Here is a 23,842-nt window from a genome sequence, read left to right as displayed (position 1 = left end):
TGCTTCGCGCACACAAGAGCGGAGCGGCAGCCGTACGCTCCGAAGCGCTGCTTCAGCCGAAAGACGCCGGCAACCGGCGCTTGGCTTCGGACAGCAGCCGAGAGCCGTAGTGTGCGTCTGCACTAGACTGCATCCTAGCGAAAAGCTTTGACAGTGTGTCTCGCAGGGAGATAGCTTAGGAGCGCAGCGCACTTATGCCTCCCTTGTCCAGAAACACTGATTTGCTGCACACTCCAAAAACACTGCTCTTTCCTTGGTACTATGTAAGCTGCTGTCTGACGCCCGTTCTCTTCTGCCCACTCTTGCCCAGCTGGTTGTTGCAGCGTGCACGTGCCTTCCTGGCATTAAGAGCACAGTGAAGGCAATCGCAAAAGTCCAGCAGCTGCTGACTCCCAAACACAAGGCGCTTGTCTACGTTCTTGCTTCTCGACAACTCAACGCAGCCCTTCATTTCTGCAGCTGCCATCGAGTTTTCTGTATCTCGAGCCTTCTGGGACGAGCACCAATTTCCCAGGAGGGGGTGCATCAGGACGAAGTCAAAACCCAGGAAAGTTGTCTCGGAACACCTTCAATAAAGCATGCCAGCAGTGCATTGAAAAGGCAGGGAGCTTTAGCCACCGTCCTCTAGCAGTCGCAAGGCTGTGCACACAATGTCGTCTCCCTGCGGCAACGTTCTTCGCCCTCGTACAAGCTACCGCACTGTCCGGCTCCCGGAGCAGGAGAAGCGGCTGCTTCGCGCACACAGAGCGGAGCGGCAGCCGTACGCTCCGAAGCGCTGCTTCAGCCGAAAGTCGCCGGCCACCGGCGCTTCGCTTCGGACAGCTCCGGAGAGCCGTAGTGTGCGTCTGCACTAGACTGCATCCTAGCGAAAAGCTTTGGCAGTGTGTCTCGCAGGGAGATAGCTTAGGAGCTCAGCGTACTTATGCCTCCCTTGTCCAGAACACGATTTTACAGCACACACTAAAAACACTGCCCTTTCCAAGGCAAGATGCCAGATGCTCTCTGATGGCCGTGCTCTCTCCCTGCTCTTGCCCAGCTCGTTGTTTTAACGTGCACATGCCGTCCTGGCATTCAGTGCACAGTGAAAGCAATCGCAAAAGTCCAGCAGCTGCTGACTCCCAAACACAAGGCGCTGGCTATGTTCTTGCTTCTCGACAACTCAATGCAGCCCTTCGTTTCTGCAGTTGCCATCGAGGTCTCTGCATGTCGGAGCCTCAGAGGACGAGCACGAGTTTCCCACGAGGGGCTGCATCAGGACGAATACAAAAATCAGGAAAATTGTCCTGGAACACCTTCCATAAGGATGCTAGAAGGGAATTGAAGAGGCAGGCGAGCGGCCACCACCGTCCAGTAGCAGTCCTTAGGGTGTGTGCAAAAGCCCGGTGCTCTTCGGCTTCGTTCTTCGCCCCCGTACAAGCTACCGCTCTGTCCGGCTCCCGGAGCAGGAGAAGCGGCTGCTTCGCGCACACAACAGCGGAGCGGCAGCCGTACGCTCCGAAGCGCTGCTTCAGCCGAAAGTCGCCGGCAACCGGCGCTTCGCTTCGGACAGCTCCGGAGAGCCGTAGTGTGCGTCTGCACTAGACTGCATCCTAGCGAAAAGCTTTGACAGTGTGTCTCGCAGGGAGATAGCTTAGGAGCGCAGCGCACTTATGCCTCCCTTGTCCAGAAACACTGATTTGCTGCACACTCCAAAAACACTGCTCTTTCCTTGGTACTATGTAAGCTGCTGTCTGACGCCCGTTCTCTTCTGCCCACTCTTGCCCAGCTCGTTGTTTTAACGTGCACATGCCTTCCTGGCATTCAGTGCACAGTGAAAGCAATCGCAAAAGTCCAGCAGCTGCTGACTCCCAAACAGAAGGCGATGGCTACGTTCTTGCTTCTCGACAACTTAACGCAGCCCTTCATTTCTGCAGTTGCCATCGAGGTCTCTGCATGTCGGAGCCTCAGAGGACAAGCACGAGTTTCCCACGAGGGGCTGCATCAGGACGAAGTCAAAAATCAGGAAAATTGTCCTGGAACACCTTCCATAAGGATGCTAGAAGGGAATTGAAGAGGCAGGCGAGCGGCCACCACCGTCCAGTAGCAGTCCTTAGGGAGTGCGCAAAAGCCCGGTGCTCTTCGGCTTCGTTCTTCGCCCTCGTACAAGCTACCGCTCTGACCGGCTCCCGGAGCAGGAGAAGCGGCTGCTTCGCGCACACAACAGCGGAGCGGCAGCCGTACGCTCCGAAGCGCTGCTTCAGCCGAAAGTCGCCGGCCACCGGCGCTTCGCTTCGGACAGCTCCGGAGAGCCGTAGTGTGCGTCTGCACTAGACTGCATCCTAGCGAAAAGCTTTGGCAGTGTGTCTCGCAGGGAGATAGCTTAGGAGCGCAGCGTACTTATGCCTCCCTTGTCCAGAACACGATTTTACAGCACACACTAAAAACACTGCCCTTTCCAAGGCAAGATGCCAGATGCTCTCTGATGGCCGTGCTCTCTCCCTGCTCTTGCCCAGCTCGTTGTTTTAACGTGCACATGCCGTCCTGGCATTCAGTGCAGAGTGAAAGCAATCGCAAAAGTCCAGCAGCTGCTGACTCCCAAACACAAGGCGCTGGCTATGTTCTTGCTTCTCGACAACTCAATGCAGCCCTTCATTTCTGCAGTTGCCATCGAGGTCTCTGCATGTCGGAGCCTCAGAGGACGAGCACGAGTTTCCCACGAGGGGCTGCATCAGGACGAATACAAAAATCAGGAAAATTGTCCTGGAACACCTTCCATAAGGATGCTAGAAAGGAATTGAAGAGGCAGGCGAGCGGCCACCACCGTCCAGTAGCAGTCCTTAGGGTGTGTGCAAAAGCCCGGTGCTCTTCGGCTTCGTTCTTCGCCCCCGTACAAGCTACCGCTCTGTCCGGCTCCCGGAGCAGGAGAAGCGGCTGCTTCGCGCACACAAGAGCGGAGCGGCAGCCGTACGCTCCGAAGCGCTGCTTCAGCCGAAAGACGCCGGCCACCGGCGCTTGGCTTCGGACAGCAGCCGAGAGCCGTAGTGTGCGTCTGCACTAGACTGCATCCTAGCGAAAAGCTTTGACAGTGTGTCTCGCAGGGAGATAGCTTAGGAGCGCAGCGCACTTATGCCTCCCTTGTCCAGAAACACTGATTTGCTGCACACTCCAAAAACACTGCTCTTTCCATGGTACTATGTAAGCTGCTGTCTGACGCCCGTTCTCTTCTGCCCACTCTTGCCCAGCTGGTTGTTGCAGCGTGCACGTGCCTTCCTGGCATTAAGAGCACAGTGAAGGCAATCGCAAAAGTCCAGCAGCTGCTGACTCCCAAACACAAGGCGCTTGTCTACGTTCTTGCTTCTCGACAACTCAACGCAGCCCTTCATTTCTGCAGCTGCCATCGAGTTTTCTGTATCTCGAGCCTTCTGGGACGAGCACCAATTTCCCAGGAGGGGCTGCATCAGGACGAAGTCAAAACCCAGGAAAGTTGTCTCGGAACACCTTCAATAAAGCATGCCAGCAGTGCATTGAAAAGGCAGGGAGCTTTAGCCACCGTCCTCTAGCAGTCGCAAGGCTGTGCACACAATGTCGTCTCCCTGCGGCAACGTTCTTCGCCCTCGTACAAGCTACCGCTCTGACCGGCTCCCGGAGCAGGAGAAGCGGCTGCTTCGCGCACACAGAGCGGAGCGGCAGCCGTACGCTCCGAAGCGCTGCTTCAGCCGAAAGTCGCCGGCCACCGGCGCTTCGCTTCGGACAGCTCCGGAGAGCCGTAGTGTGCGTCTGCACTAGACTGCATCCTAGCGAAAAGCTTTGGCAGTGTGTCTCGCAGGGAGATAGCTTAGGAGCTCAGCGTACTTATGCCTCCCTTGTCCAGAACACGATTTTACAGCACACACTAAAAACACTGCCCTTTCCAAGGCAAGATGCCAGATGCTCTCTGATGGCCGTGCTCTCTCCCTGCTCTTGCCCAGCTCGTTGTTTTAACGTGCACATGCCGTCCTGGCATTCAGTGCACAGTGAAAGCAATCGCAAAAGTCCAGCAGCTGCTGACTCCCAAACACAAGGCGCTGGCTATGTTCTTGCTTCTCGACAACTCAATGCAGCCCTTCGTTTCTGCAGTTGCCATCGAGGTCTCTGCATGTCGGAGCCTCAGAGGACGAGCACGAGTTTCCCACGAGGGGCTGCATCAGGACGAATACAAAAATCAGGAAAATTGTCCTGGAACACCTTCCATAAGGATGCTAGAAGGGAATTGAAGAGGCAGGCGAGCGGCCACCACCGTCCAGTAGCAGTCCTTAGGGTGTGTGCAAAAGCCCGGTGCTCTTCGGCTTCGTTCTTCGCCCCCGTACAAGCTACCGCTCTGTCCGGCTCCCGGAGCAGGAGAAGCGGCTGCTTCGCGCACACAACAGCGGAGCGGCAGCCGTACGCTCCGAAGCGCTGCTTCAGCCGAAAGTCGCCGGCAACCGGCGCTTCGCTTCGGACAGCTCCGGAGAGCCGTAGTGTGCGTCTGCACTAGACTGCATCCTAGCGAAAAGCTTTGACAGTGTGTCTCGCAGGGAGATAGCTTAGGAGCGCAGCGCACTTATGCCTCCCTTGTCCAGAAACACTGATTTGCTGCACACTCCAAAAACACTGCTCTTTCCTTGGTACTATGTAAGCTGCTGTCTGACGCCCGTTCTCTTCTGCCCACTCTTGCCCAGCTCGTTGTTTTAACGTGCACATGCCTTCCTGGCATTCAGTGCACAGTGAAAGCAATCGCAAAAGTCCAGCAGCTGCTGACTCCCAAACAGAAGGCGATGGCTATGTTCTTGCTTCTCGACAACTTAACGCAGCCCTTCATTTCTGCAGTTGCCATCGAGGTCTCTGCATGTCGGAGCCTCAGAGGACAAGCACGAGTTTCCCACGAGGGGCTGCATCAGGACGAAGTCAAAAATCAGGAAAATTGTCCTGGAACACCTTCCATAAGGATGCTAGAAGGGAATTGAAGAGGCAGGCGAGCGGCCACCACCGTCCAGTAGCAGTCCTTAGGGAGTGCGCAAAAGCCCGGTGCTCTTCGGCTTCGTTCTTCGCCCTCGTACAAGCTACCGCTCTGACCGGCTCCCGGAGCAGGAGAAGCGGCTGCTTCGCGCACACAACAGCGGAGCGGCAGCCGTACGCTCCGAAGCGCTGCTTCAGCCGAAAGACGCCGGCAACCGGCGCTTGGCTTCGGACAGCAGCCGAGAGCCGTAGTGTGCGTCTGCACTAGACTGCATCCTAGCGAAAAGCTTTGGCAGTGTGTCTCGCAGGGAGATAGCTTAGGAGCGCAGCGTACTTATGCCTCCCTTGTCCAGAACACGATTTTACAGCACACACTAAAAACACTGCCCTTTCCAAGGCAAGATGCCAGATGCTCTCTGATGGCCGTGCTCTCTCCCTGCTCTTGCCCAGCTCGTTGTTTTAACGTGCACATGCCGTCCTGGCATTCAGTGCAGAGTGAAAGCAATCGCAAAAGTCCAGCAGCTGCTGACTCCCAAACACAAGGCGCTGGCTATGTTCTTGCTTCTCGACAACTCAATGCAGCCCTTCATTTCTGCAGTTGCCATCGAGGTCTCTGCATGTCGGAGCCTCAGAGGACGAGCACGAGTTTCCCACGAGGGGCTGCATCAGGACGAATACAAAAATCAGGAAAATTGTCCTGGAACACCTTCCATAAGGATGCTAGAAAGGAATTGAAGAGGCAGGCGAGCGGCCACCACCGTCCAGTAGCAGTCCTTAGGGTGTGTGCAAAAGCCCGGTGCTCTTCGGCTTCGTTCTTCGCCCCCGTACAAGCTACCGCTCTGTCCGGCTCCCGGAGCAGGAGAAGCGGCTGCTTCGCGCACACAAGAGCGGAGCGGCAGCCGTACGCTCCGAAGCGCTGCTTCAGCCGAAAGACGCCGGCCACCGGCGCTTGGCTTCGGACAGCAGCCGAGAGCCGTAGTGTGCGTCTGCACTAGACTGCATCCTAGCGAAAAGCTTTGACAGTGTGTCTCGCAGGGAGATAGCTTAGGAGCGCAGCGCACTTATGCCTCCCTTGTCCAGAAACACTGATTTGCTGCACACTCCAAAAACACTGCTCTTTCCATGGTACTATGTAAGCTGCTGTCTGACGCCCGTTCTCTTCTGCCCACTCTTGCCCAGCTGGTTGTTGCAGCGTGCACGTGCCTTCCTGGCATTAAGAGCACAGTGAAGGCAATCGCAAAAGTCCAGCAGCTGCTGACTCCCAAACACAAGGCGCTTGTCTACGTTCTTGCTTCTCGACAACTCAACGCAGCCCTTCATTTCTGCAGCTGCCATCGAGTTTTCTGTATCTCGAGCCTTCTGGGACGAGCACCAATTTCCCAGGAGGGGCTGCATCAGGACGAAGTCAAAACCCAGGAAAGTTGTCTCGGAACACCTTCAATAAAGCATGCCAGCAGTGCATTGAAAAGGCAGGGAGCTTTAGCCACCGTCCTCTAGCAGTCGCAAGGCTGTGCACACAATGTCGTCTCCCTGCGGCAACGTTCTTCGCCCTCGTACAAGCTACCGCACTGTCCGGCTCCCGGAGCAGGAGAAGCGGCTGCTTCGCGCACACAACAGCGGAGCGGCAGCCGTACGCTCCGAAGCGCTGCTTCAGCCGAAAGTCGCCGGCCACCGGCGCTTCGCTTCGGACAGCTCCGGAGAGCCGTAGTGTGCGTCTGCACTAGACTGCATCCTAGCGAAAAGCTTTGGCAGTGTGTCTCGCAGGGAGATAGCTTAGGAGCGCAGCGTACTTATGCCTCCCTTGCCCAGAAACACGATTTTATTGCAAACTCCAAAAACATTGCTCTTTCCAGGGCAATATATAAGCTGTTTTCTGACGGCCGTGATCTTTCGATTACTCTTGCCCAGCTCGTTGTTTCAGCGTGCACGTGCCGCCCTGACAATCAGTGCACAGTGAAAGCAATCGCAAAAGTCCAGCAGCTGCTGACTCCCAAACACAAGGCGTTTGTCTACGTTCTTGCTTCTCCACACTTCAACAGAGTCCTTCATTTCTGCAGCTGCCATCGAGTTTTCTGCATCTCGAGCCTTCTGGGACGAGCACCAATTTCCCAGGAGGGGGTGCATCAGGACGAAGTCAAAACCCAGGAAAGTTGTCTCGGAACACCTTCAATAAAGCATGCCAGCAGTGCAATGAAAAGGCAGGGAGCTTTAGCCACCGTCCTCCAGAATTGCCAAGGCTGTGCACACAATGTCGTCTCCCTGCGGCAACGTTCTTCGCCCTCGTACAAGCTACCGCTCTGACCGGCTCCCGGAGCAGGAGAAGCGGCTGCTTCGCGCACACAACAGCGGAGCGGCAGCCGTACGCTCCGAAGCGCTGCTTCAGCCGAAAGTCGCCGGCCACCGGCGCTTCGCTTCGGACAGCTCCGGAGAGCCGTAGTGTGCGTCTGCACTAGACTGCATCCTAGCGAAAAGCTTTGACAGTGTGTCTCGCAGGGAGATAGCTTAGGAGCGCAGCGCACTTATGCCTCCCTTGTCCAGAAACACTGATTTGCTGCACACTCCAAAAACACTGCTCTTTCCTTGGTACTATGTAAGCTGCTGTCTGACGCCCGTTCTCTTCTGCCCACTCTTGCCCAGCTGGTTGTTGCAGCGTGCACGTGCCTTCCTGGCATTAAGAGCACAGTGAAAGCAATCGCAAAAGTCCAGCAGCTGCTGACTCCCAAACACAAGGCGCTTGTCTACGTTCTTGCTTCTCGACAACTCAACGCAGCCCTTCATTTCTGCAGCTGCCATCGAGTTTTCTGTATCTCGAGCCTTCTGGGACGAGCACCAATTTCCCAGGAGGGGGTGCATCAGGACGAAGTCAAAACCCAGGAAAGTTGTCTCGGAACACCTTCAATAAAGCATGCCAGCAGTGCATTGAAAAGGCAGGGAGCTTTAGCCACCGTCCTCTAGCAGTCGCAAGGCTGTGCACACAATGTCGTCTCCCTGCGGCAACGTTCTTCGCCCTCGTACAAGCTACCGCACTGTCCGGCTCCCGGAGCAGGAGAAGCGGCTGCTTCGCGCACACAGAGCGGAGCGGCAGCCGTACGCTCCGAAGCGCTGCTTCAGCCGAAAGTCGCCGGCCACCGGCGCTTCGCTTCGGACAGCTCCGGAGAGCCGTAGTGTGCGTCTGCACTAGACTGCATCCTAGCGAAAAGCTTTGGCAGTGTGTCTCGCAGGGAGATAGCTTAGGAGCGCAGCGCACTTATGCCTCCCTTGCCCAGAAACACGATTTTATTGCAAACTCCAAAAACATTGCTCTTTCCAGGGCAATATATAAGCTGTTTTCTGACGGCCGTGATCTTTCGATTACTCTTGCCCAACTCGTTGTTTCAGCGTGCACGTGCCGCCCTGACAATCAGTGCACAGTGAAAGCAATCGCAAAAGTCCAGCAGCTGCTGACTCCCAAACACAAGGCGCTTGTCTACGTTCTTGCTTCTCCACACTTCAACAGAGTCCTTCATTTCTGCAGCTGCCATCGAGTTTTCTGCATCTCGAGCCTTCTGGGACGAGCACCAATTTCCCAGGAGGGGGTGCATCAGGACGAAGTCAAAACCCAGGAAAGTTGTCTCGGAACACCTTCAATAAAGCATGCCAGCAGTGCAATGAAAAGGCAGGGAGCTTTAGCCACCGTCCTCCAGAATTGCCAAGGCTGTGCACACAATGTCGTCTCCCTGCGGCAACGTTCTTCGCCCTCGTACAAGCTACCGCTCTGTCCGGCTCCCGGAGCAGGAGAAGCGGCTGCTTCGCGCACACAAGAGCGGAGCGGCAGCCGTACGCTCCGAAGCGCTGCTTCAGCCGAAAGACGCCGGCCACCGGCGCTTCGCTTCGGACAGCTCCGGAGAGCCGTAGTGTGCGTCTGCACTAGACTGCATCCTAGCGAAAAGCTTTGGCAGTGTGTCTCGCAGGGAGATAGCTTAGGAGCGCAGCGTACTTATGCCTCCCTTGCCCAGAAACACGATTTTACAGCACACACTATAAACCCTGCCCTTTCCAAGGCAAGATGCCAGATGCTCTCTGATGGCCGTGCTCTCTCCCTGCTCTTGCCCAGCTCGTTGTTTTAACGTGCACATGCCGTCCTGGCATTCAGTGCACAGTGAAAGCAATCGCAAAAGTCCAGCAGCTGCTGACTCCCAAACAGAAGGCGATGGCTATGTTCTTGCTTCTCGACAACTTAACGCAGCCCTTCGTTTCTGCAGTTGCCATCGAGGTCTCTGCATGTCGGAGCCTCAGAGGACAAGCACGAGTTTCCCACGAGGGGCTGCATCAGGACGAAGTCAAAAATCAGGAAAATTGTCCTGGAACACCTTCCATAAGGATGCTAGAAGGGAATTGAAGAGGCAGGCGAGCGGCCACCACCGTCCAGTAGCAGTCCTTAGGGAGTGCGCAAAAGCCCGGTGCTCTTCGGCTTCGTTCTTCGCCCTCGTACAAGCTACCGCTCTGACCGGCTCCCGGAGCAGGAGAAGCGGCTGCTTCGCGCACACAACAGCGGAGCGGCAGCCGTACGCTCCGAAGCGCTGCTTCAGCCGAAAGACGCCGGCAACCGGCGCTTGGCTTCGGACAGCAGCCGAGAGCCGTAGTGTGCGTCTGCACTAGACTGCATCCTAGCGAAAAGCTTTGGCAGTGTGTCTCGCAGGGAGATAGCTTAGGAGCGCAGCGTACTTATGCCTCCCTTGTCCAGAACACGATTTTACAGCACACACTAAAAACACTGCCCTTTCCAAGGCAAGATGCCAGATGCTCTCTGATGGCCGTGCTCTCTCCCTGCTCTTGCCCAGCTCGTTGTTTTAACGTGCACATGCCGTCCTGGCATTCAGTGCACAGTGAAAGCAATCGCAAAAGTCCAGCAGCTGCTGACTCCCAAACACAAGGCGCTGGCTATGTTCTTGCTTCTCGACAACTCAATGCAGCCCTTCATTTCTGCAGTTGCCATCGAGGTCTCTGCATGTCGGAGCCTCAGAGGACGAGCACGAGTTTCCCACGAGGGGCTGCATCAGGACGAATACAAAAATCAGGAAAATTGTCCTGGAACACCTTCCATAAGGATGCTAGAAAGGAATTGAAGAGGCAGGCGAGCGGCCACCACCGTCCAGTAGCAGTCCTTAGGGTGTGTGCAAAAGCCCGGTGCTCTTCGGCTTCGTTCTTCGCCCCCGTACAAGCTACCGCTCTGTCCGGCTCCCGGAGCAGGAGAAGCGGCTGCTTCGCGCACACAAGAGCGGAGCGGCAGCCGTACGCTCCGAAGCGCTGCTTCAGCCGAAAGACGCCGGCAACCGGCGCTTGGCTTCGGACAGCAGCCGAGAGCCGTAGTGTGCGTCTGCACTAGACTGCATCCTAGCGAAAAGCTTTGACAGTGTGTCTCGCAGGGAGATAGCTTAGGAGCGCAGCGCACTTATGCCTCCCTTGTCCAGAAACACTGATTTGCTGCACACTCCAAAAACACTGCTCTTTCCTTGGTACTATGTAAGCTGCTGTCTGACGCCCGTTCTCTTCTGCCCACTCTTGCCCAGCTGGTTGTTGCAGCGTGCACGTGCCTTCCTGGCATTAAGAGCACAGTGAAGGCAATCGCAAAAGTCCAGCAGCTGCTGACTCCCAAACACAAGGCGCTTGTCTACGTTCTTGCTTCTCGACAACTCAACGCAGCCCTTCATTTCTGCAGCTGCCATCGAGTTTTCTGTATCTCGAGCCTTCTGGGACGAGCACCAATTTCCCAAGAGGGGCTGCATCAGGACGAAGTCAAAACCCAGGAAAGTTGTCTCGGAACACCTTCAATAAAGCATGCCAGCAGTGCATTGAAAAGGCAGGGAGCTTTAGCCACCGTCCTCTAGCAGTCGCAAGGCTGTGCACACAATGTCGTCTCCCTGCGGCAACGTTCTTCGCCCTCGTACAAGCTACCGCACTGTCCGGCTCCCGGAGCAGGAGAAGCGGCTGCTTCGCGCACACAAGAGCGGAGCGGCAGCCGTACGCTCCGAAGCGCTGCTTCAGCCGAAAGTCGCCGGCCACCGGCGCTTCGCTTCGGACAGCTCCGGAGAGCCGTAGTGTGCGTCTGCACTAGACTGCATCCTAGCGAAAAGCTTTGGCAGTGTGTCTCGCAGGGAGATAGCTTAGGAGCGCAGCGCACTTATGCCTCCCTTGCCCAGAAACACGATTTTATTGCAAACTCCAAAAACATTGCTCTTTCCAGGGCAATATATAAGCTGTTTTCTGACGGCCGTGATCTTTCGATTACTCTTGCCCAGCTCGTTGTTTCAGCGTGCACGTGCCGCCCTGACAATCAGTGCACAGTGAAAGCAATCGCAAAAGTCCAGCAGCTGCTGACTCCCAAACACAAGGCGTTTGTCTACGTTCTTGCTTCTCCACACTTCAACAGAGTCCTTCATTTCTGCAGCTGCCATCGAGTTTTCTGCATCTCGAGCCTTCTGGGACGAGCACCAATTTCCCAGGAGGGGGTGCATCAGGACGAAGTCAAAACCCAGGAAAGTTGTCTCGGAACACCTTCAATAAAGCATGCCAGCAGTGCAATGAAAAGGCAGGGAGCTTTAGCCACCGTCCTCCAGAATTGCCAAGGCTGTGCACACAATGTCGTCTCCCTGCGGCAACGTTCTTCGCCCTCGTACAAGCTACCGCTCTGACCGGCTCCCGGAGCAGGAGAAGCGGCTGCTTCGCGCACACAACAGCGGAGCGGCAGCCGTACGCTCCGAAGCGCTGCTTCAGCCGAAAGTCGCCGGCAACCGGCGCTTCGCTTCGGACAGCTCCGGAGAGCCGTAGTGTGCGTCTGCACTAGACTGCATCCTAGCGAAAAGCTTTGACAGTGTGTCTCGCAGGGAGATAGCTTAGGAGCGCAGCGCACTTATGCCTCCCTTGTCCAGAAACACTGATTTGCTGCACACTCCAAAAACACTGCTCTTTCCTTGGTACTATGTAAGCTGCTGTCTGACGCCCGTTCTCTTCTGCCCACTCTTGCCCAGCTGGTTGTTGCAGCGTGCACGTGCCTTCCTGGCATTAAGAGCACAGTGAAAGCAATCGCAAAAGTCCAGCAGCTGCTGACTCCCAAACACAAGGCGCTTGTCTACGTTCTTGCTTCTCGACAACTCAACGCAGCCCTTCATTTCTGCAGCTGCCATCGAGTTTTCTGTATCTCGAGCCTTCTGGGACGAGCACCAATTTCCCAGGAGGGGGTGCATCAGGACGAAGTCAAAACCCAGGAAAGTTGTCTCGGAACACCTTCAATAAAGCATGCCAGCAGTGCATTGAAAAGGCAGGGAGCTTTAGCCACCGTCCTCTAGCAGTCGCAAGGCTGTGCACACAATGTCGTCTCCCTGCGGCAACGTTCTTCGCCCTCGTACAAGCTACCGCACTGTCCGGCTCCCGGAGCAGGAGAAGCGGCTGCTTCGCGCACACAGAGCGGAGCGGCAGCCGTACGCTCCGAAGCGCTGCTTCAGCCGAAAGTCGCCGGCCACCGGCGCTTCGCTTCGGACAGCTCCGGAGAGCCGTAGTGTGCGTCTGCACTAGACTGCATCCTAGCGAAAAGCTTTGGCAGTGTGTCTCGCAGGGAGATAGCTTAGGAGCGCAGCGCACTTATGCCTCCCTTGCCCAGAAACACGATTTTATTGCAAACTCCAAAAACATTGCTCTTTCCAGGGCAATATATAAGCTGTTTTCTGACGGCCGTGATCTTTCGATTACTCTTGCCCAACTCGTTGTTTCAGCGTGCACGTGCCGCCCTGACAATCAGTGCACAGTGAAAGCAATCGCAAAAGTCCAGCAGCTGCTGACTCCCAAACACAAGGCGCTTGTCTACGTTCTTGCTTCTCCACACTTCAACAGAGTCCTTCATTTCTGCAGCTGCCATCGAGTTTTCTGCATCTCGAGCCTTCTGGGACGAGCACCAATTTCCCAGGAGGGGGTGCATCAGGACGAAGTCAAAACCCAGGAAAGTTGTCTCGGAACACCTTCAATAAAGCATGCCAGCAGTGCAATGAAAAGGCAGGGAGCTTTAGCCACCGTCCTCCAGAATTGCCAAGGCTGTGCACACAATGTCGTCTCCCTGCGGCAACGTTCTTCGCCCTCGTACAAGCTACCGCTCTGTCCGGCTCCCGGAGCAGGAGAAGCGGCTGCTTCGCGCACACAAGAGCGGAGCGGCAGCCGTACGCTCCGAAGCGCTGCTTCAGCCGAAAGACGCCGGCCACCGGCGCTTCGCTTCGGACAGCTCCGGAGAGCCGTAGTGTGCGTCTGCACTAGACTGCATCCTAGCGAAAAGCTTTGGCAGTGTGTCTCGCAGGGAGATAGCTTAGGAGCGCAGCGTACTTATGCCTCCCTTGCCCAGAAACACGATTTTACAGCACACACTATAAACCCTGCCCTTTCCAAGGCAAGATGCCAGATGCTCTCTGATGGCCGTGCTCTCTCCCTGCTCTTGCCCAGCTCGTTGTTTTAACGTGCACATGCCGTCCTGGCATTCAGTGCACAGTGAAAGCAATCGCAAAAGTCCAGCAGCTGCTGACTCCCAAACAGAAGGCGATGGCTATGTTCTTGCTTCTCGACAACTTAACGCAGCCCTTCGTTTCTGCAGTTGCCATCGAGGTCTCTGCATGTCGGAGCCTCAGAGGACAAGCACGAGTTTCCCACGAGGGGCTGCATCAGGACGAAGTCAAAAATCAGGAAAATTGTCCTGGAACACCTTCCATAAGGATGCTAGAAGGGAATTGAAGAGGCAGGCGAGCGGCCACCACCGTCCAGTAGCAGTCCTTAGGGAGTGCGCAAAAGCCCGGTGCTCTTCGGCTTCGTTCTTCGCCCTCGTACAAGCTACCGCTCTGACCGGCTCCCGGAGCAGGAGAAGCGGCTGCTTCGCGCACACAACAGCGGAGCGGCAGCCGTACGCTCCGAAGCGCTGCTTCAGCCGAAAGACGCCGGCAACCGGCGCTTGGCTTCGGACAGCAGCCGAGAGCCGTAGTGTGCGTCTGCACTAGACTGCATCCTAGCGAAAAGCTTTGGCAGTGTGTCTCGCAGGGAGATAGCTTAGGAGCGCAGCGTACTTATGCCTCCCTTGTCCAGAACACGATTTTACAGCACACACTAAAAACACTGCCCTTTCCAAGGCAAGATGCCAGATGCTCTCTGATGGCCGTGCTCTCTCCCTGCTCTTGCCCAGCTCGTTGTTTTAACGTGCACATGCCGTCCTGGCATTCAGTGCACAGTGAAAGCAATCGCAAAAGTCCAGCAGCTGCTGACTCCCAAACACAAGGCGCTGGCTATGTTCTTGCTTCTCGACAACTCAATGCAGCCCTTCATTTCTGCAGTTGCCATCGAGGTCTCTGCATGTCGGAGCCTCAGAGGACGAGCACGAGTTTCCCACGAGGGGCTGCATCAGGACGAATACAAAAATCAGGAAAATTGTCCTGGAACACCTTCCATAAGGATGCTAGAAAGGAATTGAAGAGGCAGGCGAGCGGCCACCACCGTCCAGTAGCAGTCCTTAGGGTGTGTGCAAAAGCCCGGTGCTCTTCGGCTTCGTTCTTCGCCCCCGTACAAGCTACCGCTCTGTCCGGCTCCCGGAGCAGGAGAAGCGGCTGCTTCGCGCACACAAGAGCGGAGCGGCAGCCGTACGCTCCGAAGCGCTGCTTCAGCCGAAAGACGCCGGCAACCGGCGCTTGGCTTCGGACAGCAGCCGAGAGCCGTAGTGTGCGTCTGCACTAGACTGCATCCTAGCGAAAAGCTTTGACAGTGTGTCTCGCAGGGAGATAGCTTAGGAGCGCAGCGCACTTATGCCTCCCTTGTCCAGAAACACTGATTTGCTGCACACTCCAAAAACACTGCTCTTTCCTTGGTACTATGTAAGCTGCTGTCTGACGCCCGTTCTCTTCTGCCCACTCTTGCCCAGCTGGTTGTTGCAGCGTGCACGTGCCTTCCTGGCATTAAGAGCACAGTGAAGGCAATCGCAAAAGTCCAGCAGCTGCTGACTCCCAAACACAAGGCGCTTGTCTACGTTCTTGCTTCTCGACAACTCAACGCAGCCCTTCATTTCTGCAGCTGCCATCGAGTTTTCTGTATCTCGAGCCTTCTGGGACGAGCACCAATTTCCCAAGAGGGGCTGCATCAGGACGAAGTCAAAACCCAGGAAAGTTGTCTCGGAACACCTTCAATAAAGCATGCCAGCAGTGCATTGAAAAGGCAGGGAGCTTTAGCCACCGTCCTCTAGCAGTCGCAAGGCTGTGCACACAATGTCGTCTCCCTGCGGCAACGTTCTTCGCCCTCGTACAAGCTACCGCACTGTCCGGCTCCCGGAGCAGGAGAAGCGGCTGCTTCGCGCACACAAGAGCGGAGCGGCAGCCGTACGCTCCGAAGCGCTGCTTCAGCCGAAAGTCGCCGGCCACCGGCGCTTCGCTTCGGACAGCTCCGGAGAGCCGTAGTGTGCGTCTGCACTAGACTGCATCCTAGCGAAAAGCTTTGGCAGTGTGTCTCGCAGGGAGATAGCTTAGGAGCGCAGCGCACTTATGCCTCCCTTGCCCAGAAACACGATTTTATTGCAAACTCCAAAAACATTGCTCTTTCCAGGGCAATATATAAGCTGTTTTCTGACGGCCGTGATCTTTCGATTACTCTTGCCCAGCTCGTTGTTTCAGCGTGCACGTGCCGCCCTGACAATCAGTGCACAGTGAAAGCAATCGCAAAAGTCCAGCAGCTGCTGACTCCCAAACACAAGGCGTTTGTCTACGTTCTTGCTTCTCCACACTTCAACAGAGTCCTTCATTTCTGCAGCTGCCATCGAGTTTTCTGCATCTCGAGCCTTCTGGGACGAGCACCAATTTCCCAGGAGGGGGTGCATCAGGACGAAGTCAAAACCCAGGAAAGTTGTCTCGGAACACCTTCAATAAAGCATGCCAGCAGTGCAATGAAAAGGCAGGGAGCTTTAGCCACCGTCCTCCAGAATTGCCAAGGCTGTGCACACAATGTCGTCTCCCTGCGGCAACGTTCTTCGCCCTCGTACAAGCTACCGCTCTGACCGGCTCCCGGAGCAGGAGAAGCGGCTGCTTCGCGCACACAACAGCGGAGCGGCAGCCGTACGCTCCGAAGCGCTGCTTCAGCCGAAAGTCGCCGGCAACCGGCGCTTCGCTTCGGACAGCTCCGGAGAGCCGTAGTGTGCGTCTGCACTAGACTGCATCCTAGCGAAAAGCTTTGACAGTGTGTCTCGCAGGGAGATAGCTTAGGAGCGCAGCGCACTTATGCCTCCCTTGTCCAGAAACACTGATTTGCTGCACACTCCAAAAACACTGCTCTTTCCTTGGTACTATGTAAGCTGCTGTCTGACGCCCGTTCTCTTCTGCCCACTCTTGCCCAGCTGGTTGTTGCAGCGTGCACGTGCCTTCCTGGCATTAAGAGCACAGTGAAAGCAATCGCAAAAGTCCAGCAGCTGCTGACTCCCAAACACAAGGCGCTTGTCTACGTTCTTGCTTCTCGACAACTCAACGCAGCCCTTCATTTCTGCAGCTGCCATCGAGTTTTCTGTATCTCGAGCCTTCTGGGACGAGCACCAATTTCCCAGGAGGGGGTGCATCAGGACGAAGTCAAAACCCAGGAAAGTTGTCTCGGAACACCTTCAATAAAGCATGCCAGCAGTGCATTGAAAAGGCAGGGAGCTTTAGCCACCGTCCTCTAGCAGTCGCAAGGCTGTGCACACAATGTCGTCTCCCTGCGGCAACGTTCTTCGCCCTCGTACAAGCTACCGCTCTGTCCGGCTCCCGGAGCAGGAGAAGCGGCTGCTTCGCGCACACAGAGCGGAGCGGCAGCCGTACGCTCCGAAGCGCTGCTTCAGCCGAAAGTCGCCGGCCACCGGCGCTTCGCTTCGGACAGCTCCGGAGAGCCGTAGTGTGCGTCTGCACTAGACTGCATCCTAGCGAAAAGCTTTGGCAGTGTGTCTCGCAGGGAGATAGCTTAGGAGCTCAGCGTACTTATGCCTCCCTTGTCCAGAACACGATTTTACAGCACACACTAAAAACACTGCCCTTTCCAAGGCAAGATGCCAGATGCTCTCTGATGGCCGTGCTCTCTCCCTGCTCTTGCCCAGCTCGTTGTTTTAACGTGCACATGCCGTCCTGGCATTCAGTGCACAGTGAAAGCAATCGCAAAAGTCCAGCAGCTGCTGACTCCCAAACACAAGGCGCTGGCTATGTTCTTGCTTCTCGACAACTCAATGCAGCCCTTCATTTCTGCAGTTGCCATCGAGGTCTCTGCATGTCGGAGCCTCAGAGGACGAGCACGAGTTTCCCACGAGGGGCTGCATCAGGACGAATACAAAAATCAGGAAAATTGTCCTGGAACACCTTCCATAAGGATGCTAGAAGGGAATTGAAGAGGCAGGCGAGCGGCCACCACCGTCCAGTAGCAGTCCTTAGGGTGTGTGCAAAAGCCCGGTGCTCTTCGGCTTCGTTCTTCGCCCCCGTACAAGCTACCGCTCTGACCGGCTCCCGGAGCAGGAGAAGCGGCTGCTTCGCGCACACAACAGCGGAGCGGCAGCCGTACGCTCCGAAGCGCTGCTTCAGCCGAAAGTCGCCGGCAACCGGCGCTTCGCTTCGGACAGCTCCGGAGAGCCGTAGTGTGCGTCTGCACTAGACTGCATCCTAGCGAAAAGCTTTGACAGTGTGTCTCGCAGGGAGATAGCTTAGGAGCGCAGCGCACTTATGCCTCCCTTGTCCAGAAACACTGATTTGCTGCACACTCCAAAAACACTGCTCTTTCCTTGGTACTATGTAAGCTGCTGTCTGACGCCCGTTCTCTTCTGCCCACTCTTGCCCAGCTCGTTGTTTTAACGTGCACATGCCTTCCTGGCATTCAGTGCACAGTGAAAGCAATCGCAAAAGTCCAGCAGCTGCTGACTCCCAAACAGAAGGCGATGGCTATGTTCTTGCTTCTCGACAACTTAACGCAGCCCTTCATTTCTGCAGTTGCCATCGAGGTCTCTGCATGTCGGAGCCTCAGAGGACAAGCACGAGTTTCCCACGAGGGGCTGCATCAGGACGAAGTCAAAAATCAGGAAAATTGTCCTGGAACACCTTCCATAAGGATGCTAGAAGGGAATTGAAGAGGCAGGCGAGCGGCCACCACCGTCCAGTAGCAGTCCTTAGGGAGTGCGCAAAAGCCCGGTGCTCTTCGGCTTCGTTCTTCGCCCTCGTACAAGCTACCGCTCTGACCGGCTCCCGGAGCAGGAGAAGCGGCTGCTTCGCGCACACAACAGCGGAGCGGCAGCCGTACGCTCCGAAGCGCTGCTTCAGCCGAAAGACGCCGGCAACCGGCGCTTGGCTTCGGACAGCAGCCGAGAGCCGTAGTGTGCGTCTGCACTAGACTGCATCCTAGCGAAAAGCTTTGGCAGTGTGTCTCGCAGGGAGATAGCTTAGGAGCGCAGCGTACTTATGCCTCCCTTGTCCAGAACACGATTTTACAGCACACACTAAAAACACTGCCCTTTCCAAGGCAAGATGCCAGATGCTCTCTGATGGCCGTGCTCTCTCCCTGCTCTTGCCCAGCTCGTTGTTTTAACGTGCACATGCCGTCCTGGCATTCAGTGCAGAGTGAAAGCAATCGCAAAAGTCCAGCAGCTGCTGACTCCCAAACACAAGGCGCTGGCTATGTTCTTGCTTCTCGACAACTCAATGCAGCCCTTCATTTCTGCAGTTGCCATCGAGGTCTCTGCATGTCGGAGCCTCAGAGGACGAGCACGAGTTTCCCACGAGGGGCTGCATCAGGACGAATACAAAAATCAGGAAAATTGTCCTGGAACACCTTCCATAAGGATGCTAGAAAGGAATTGAAGAGGCAGGCGAGCGGCCACCACCGTCCAGTAGCAGTCCTTAGGGTGTGTGCAAAAGCCCGGTGCTCTTCGGCTTCGTTCTTCGCCCCCGTACAAGCTACCGCTCTGTCCGGCTCCCGGAGCAGGAGAAGCGGCTGCTTCGCGCACACAAGAGCGGAGCGGCAGCCGTACGCTCCGAAGCGCTGCTTCAGCCGAAAGACGCCGGCCACCGGCGCTTGGCTTCGGACAGCAGCCGAGAGCCGTAGTGTGCGTCTGCACTAGACTGCATCCTAGCGAAAAGCTTTGACAGTGTGTCTCGCAGGGAGATAGCTTAGGAGCGCAGCGCACTTATGCCTCCCTTGTCCAGAAACACTGATTTGCTGCACACTCCAAAAACACTGCTCTTTCCATGGTACTATGTAAGCTGCTGTCTGACGCCCGTTCTCTTCTGCCCACTCTTGCCCAGCTGGTTGTTGCAGCGTGCACGTGCCTTCCTGGCATTAAGAGCACAGTGAAGGCAATCGCAAAAGTCCAGCAGCTGCTGACTCCCAAACACAAGGCGCTTGTCTACGTTCTTGCTTCTCGACAACTCAACGCAGCCCTTCATTTCTGCAGCTGCCATCGAGTTTTCTGTATCTCGAGCCTTCTGGGACGAGCACCAATTTCCCAGGAGGGGCTGCATCAGGACGAAGTCAAAACCCAGGAAAGTTGTCTCGGAACACCTTCAATAAAGCATGCCAGCAGTGCATTGAAAAGGCAGGGAGCTTTAGCCACCGTCCTCTAGCAGTCGCAAGGCTGTGCACACAATGTCGTCTCCCTGCGGCAACGTTCTTCGCCCTCGTACAAGCTACCGCACTGTCCGGCTCCCGGAGCAGGAGAAGCGGCTGCTTCGCGCACACAAGAGCGGAGCGGCAGCCGTACGCTCCGAAGCGCTGCTTCAGCCGAAAGTCGCCGGCCACCGGCGCTTCGCTTCGGACAGCTCCGGAGAGCCGTAGTGTGCGTCTGCACTAGACTGCATCCTAGCGAAAAGCTTTGGCAGTGTGTCTCGCAGGGAGATAGCTTAGGAGCGCAGCGCACTTATGCCTCCCTTGCCCAGAAACACGATTTTATTGCAAACTCCAAAAACATTGCTCTTTCCAGGGCAATATATAAGCTGTTTTCTGACGGCCGTGATCTTTCGATTACTCTTGCCCAGCTCGTTGTTTCAGCGTGCACGTGCCGCCCTGACAATCAGTGCACAGTGAAAGCAATCGCAAAAGTCCAGCAGCTGCTGACTCCCAAACACAAGGCGTTTGTCTACGTTCTTGCTTCTCCACACTTCAACAGAGTCCTTCATTTCTGCAGCTGCCATCGAGTTTTCTGCATCTCGAGCCTTCTGGGACGAGCACCAATTTCCCAGGAGGGGGTGCATCAGGACGAAGTCAAAACCCAGGAAAGTTGTCTCGGAACACCTTCAATAAAGCATGCCAGCAGTGCAATGAAAAGGCAGGGAGCTTTAGCCACCGTCCTCCAGAATTGCCAAGGCTGTGCACACAATGTCGTCTCCCTGCGGCAACGTTCTTCGCCCTCGTACAAGCTACCGCTCTGACCGGCTCCCGGAGCAGGAGAAGCGGCTGCTTCGCGCACACAACAGCGGAGCGGCAGCCGTACGCTCCGAAGCGCTGCTTCAGCCGAAAGTCGCCGGCAACCGGCGCTTCGCTTCGGACAGCTCCGGAGAGCCGTAGTGTGCGTCTGCACTAGACTGCATCCTAGCGAAAAGCTTTGACAGTGTGTCTCGCAGGGAGATAGCTTAGGAGCGCAGCGCACTTATGCCTCCCTTGTCCAGAAACACTGATTTGCTGCACACTCCAAAAACACTGCTCTTTCCTTGGTACTATGTAAGCTGCTGTCTGACGCCCGTTCTCTTCTGCCCACTCTTGCCCAGCTGGTTGTTGCAGCGTGCACGTGCCTTCCTGGCATTAAGAGCACAGTGAAAGCAATCGCAAAAGTCCAGCAGCTGCTGACTCCCAAACACAAGGCGCTTGTCTACGTTCTTGCTTCTCGACAACTCAACGCAGCCCTTCATTTCTGCAGCTGCCATCGAGTTTTCTGTATCTCGAGCCTTCTGGGACGAGCACCAATTTCCCAGGAGGGGGTGCATCAGGACGAAGTCAAAACCCAGGAAAGTTGTCTCGGAACACCTTCAATAAAGCATGCCAGCAGTGCATTGAAAAGGCAGGGAGCTTTAGCCACCGTCCTCTAGCAGTCGCAAGGCTGTGCACACAATGTCGTCTCCCTGCGGCAACGTTCTTCGCCCTCGTACAAGCTACCGCACTGTCCGGCTCCCGGAGCAGGAGAAGCGGCTGCTTCGCGCACACAGAGCGGAGCGGCAGCCGTACGCTCCGAAGCGCTGCTTCAGCCGAAAGTCGCCGGCCACCGGCGCTTCGCTTCGGACAGCTCCGGAGAGCCGTAGTGTGCGTCTGCACTAGACTGCATCCTAGCGAAAAGCTTTGGCAGTGTGTCTCGCAGGGAGATAGCTTAGGAGCGCAGCGCACTTATGCCTCCCTTGCCCAGAAACACGATTTTATTGCAAACTCCAAAAACATTGCTCTTTCCAGGGCAATATATAAGCTGTTTTCTGACGGCCGTGATCTTTCGATTACTCTTGCCCAACTCGTTGTTTCAGCGTGCACGTGCCGCCCTGACAATCAGTGCACAGTGAAAGCAATCGCAAAAGTCCAGCAGCTGCTGACTCCCAAACACAAGGCGCTTGTCTACGTTCTTGCTTCTCCACACTTCAACAGAGTCCTTCATTTCTGCAGCTGCCATCGAGTTTTCTGCATCTCGAGCCTTCTGGGACGAGCACCAATTTCCCAGGAGGGGGTGCATCAGGACGAAGTCAAAACCCAGGAAAGTTGTCTCGGAACACCTTCAATAAAGCATGCCAGCAGTGCATTGAAAAGGCAGGGAGCTTTAGCCACCGTCCTCCAGAATTGCCAAGGCTGTGCACACAATGTCGTCTCCCTGCGGCAACGTTCTTCGCCCTCGTGCAAGCTACCGCTCTGTCCGGCTCCCGGAGCAGGAGAAGCGGCTGCTTCGCGCACACAACAGCGGAGCGGCAGCCGTACGCTCCGAAGCGCTGCTTCAGCCGAAAGTCGCCGGCCACCGGCGCTTCGCTTCGGACAGCTCCGGAGAGCCGTAGTGTGCGTCTGCACTAGACTGCATCCTAGCGAAAAGCTTTGGCAGTGTGTCTCGCAGGGAGATAGCTTAGGAGCGCAGCGTACTTATGCCTCCCTTGTCCAGAACACGATTTTACAGCACACACTAAAAACACTGCCCTTTCCAAGGCAAGATGCCAGATGCTCTCTGATGGCCGTGCTCTCTCCCTGCTCTTGCCCAGCTCGTTGTTTTAACGTGCACATGCCGTCCTGGCATTCAGTGCACAGTGAAAGCAATCGCAAAAGTCCAGCAGCTGCTGACTCCCAAACACAAGGCGCTGGCTATGTTCTTGCTTCTCGACAACTCAATGCAGCCCTTCGTTTCTGCAGTTGCCATCGAGGTCTCTGCATGTCGGAGCCTCAGAGGACGAGCACGAGTTTCCCACGAGGGGCTGCATCAGGACGAATACAAAAATCAGGAAAATTGTCCTGGAACACCTTCCATAAGGATGCTAGAAGGGAATTGAAGAGGCAGGCGAGCGGCCACCACCGTCCAGTAGCAGTCCTTAGGGTGTGTGCAAAAGCCCGGTGCTCTTCGGCTTCGTTCTTCGCCCCCGTACAAGCTACCGCTCTGTCCGGCTCCCGGAGCAGGAGAAGCGGCTGCTTCGCGCACACAAGAGCGGAGCGGCAGCCGTACGCTCCGAAGCGCTGCTTCAGCCGAAAGTCGCCGGCAACCGGCGCTTGGCTTCGGACAGCAGCCGAGAGCCGTAGTGTGCGTCTGCACTAGACTGCATCCTAGCGAAAAGCTTTGACAGTGTGTCTCGCAGGGAGATAGCTTAGGAGCGCAGCGCACTTATGCCTCCCTTGTCCAGAAACACTGATTTGCTGCACACTCCAAAAACACTGCTCTTTCCTTGGTACTATGTAAGCTGCTGTCTGACGCCCGTTCTCTTCTGCCCACTCTTGCCCAGCTCGTTGTTTTAACGTGCACATGCCTTCCTGGCATTCAGTGCACAGTGAAAGCAATCGCAAAAGTCCAGCAGCTGCTGACTCCCAAACAGAAGGCGATGGCTATGTTCTTGCTTCTCGACAACTTAACGCAGCCCTTCATTTCTGCAGTTGCCATCGAGGTCTCTGCATGTCGGAGCCTCAGAGGACAAGCACGAGTTTCCCACGAGGGGCTGCATCAGGACGAAGTCAAAAATCAGGAAAATTGTCCTGGAACACCTTCCATAAGGATGCTAGAAGGGAATTGAAGAGGCAGGCGAGCGGCCACCACCGTCCAGTAGCAGTCCTTAGGGAGTGCGCAAAAGCCCGGTGCTCTTCGGCTTCGTTCTTCGCCCTCGTACAAGCTACCGCTCTGACCGGCTCCCGGAGCAGGAGAAGCGGCTGCTTCGCGCACACAACAGCGGAGCGGCAGCCGTACGCTCCGAAGCGCTGCTTCAGCCGAAAGTCGCCGGCCACCGGCGCTTCGCTTCGGACAGCTCCGGAGAGCCGTAGTGTGCGTCTGCACTAGACTGCATCCTAGCGAAAAGCTTTGGCAGTGTGTCTCGCAGGGAGATAGCTTAGGAGCGCAGCGTACTTATGCCTCCCTTGTCCAGAACACGATTTTACAGCACACACTAAAAACACTGCCCTTTCCAAGGCAAGATGCCAGATGCTCTCTGATGGCCGTGCTATCTCCCTGCTCTTGCCCAGCTCGTTGTTTTAACGTGCACATGCCGTCCTGGCATTCAGTGCAGAGTGAAAGCAATCGCAAAAGTCCAGCAGCTGCTGACTCCCAAACACAAGGCGCTGGCTATGTTCTTGCTTCTCGACAACTCAATGCAGCCCTTCATTTCTGCAGTTGCCATCGAGGTCTCTGCATGTCGGAGCCTCAGAGGACGAGCACGAGTTTCCCACGAGGGGCTGCATCAGGACGAATACAAAA

The sequence above is a fragment of the Lonchura striata genome, chromosome 12 (assembly GCF_050655825.1).
Source record: "Lonchura striata isolate lonStrDom1 chromosome 12, ASM5065582v1, whole genome shotgun sequence".
NCBI classification, from domain to species: Eukaryota; Metazoa; Chordata; class Aves; order Passeriformes; family Estrildidae; genus Lonchura; species Lonchura striata.
This window is presented reverse-complemented; position numbering follows the sequence as displayed.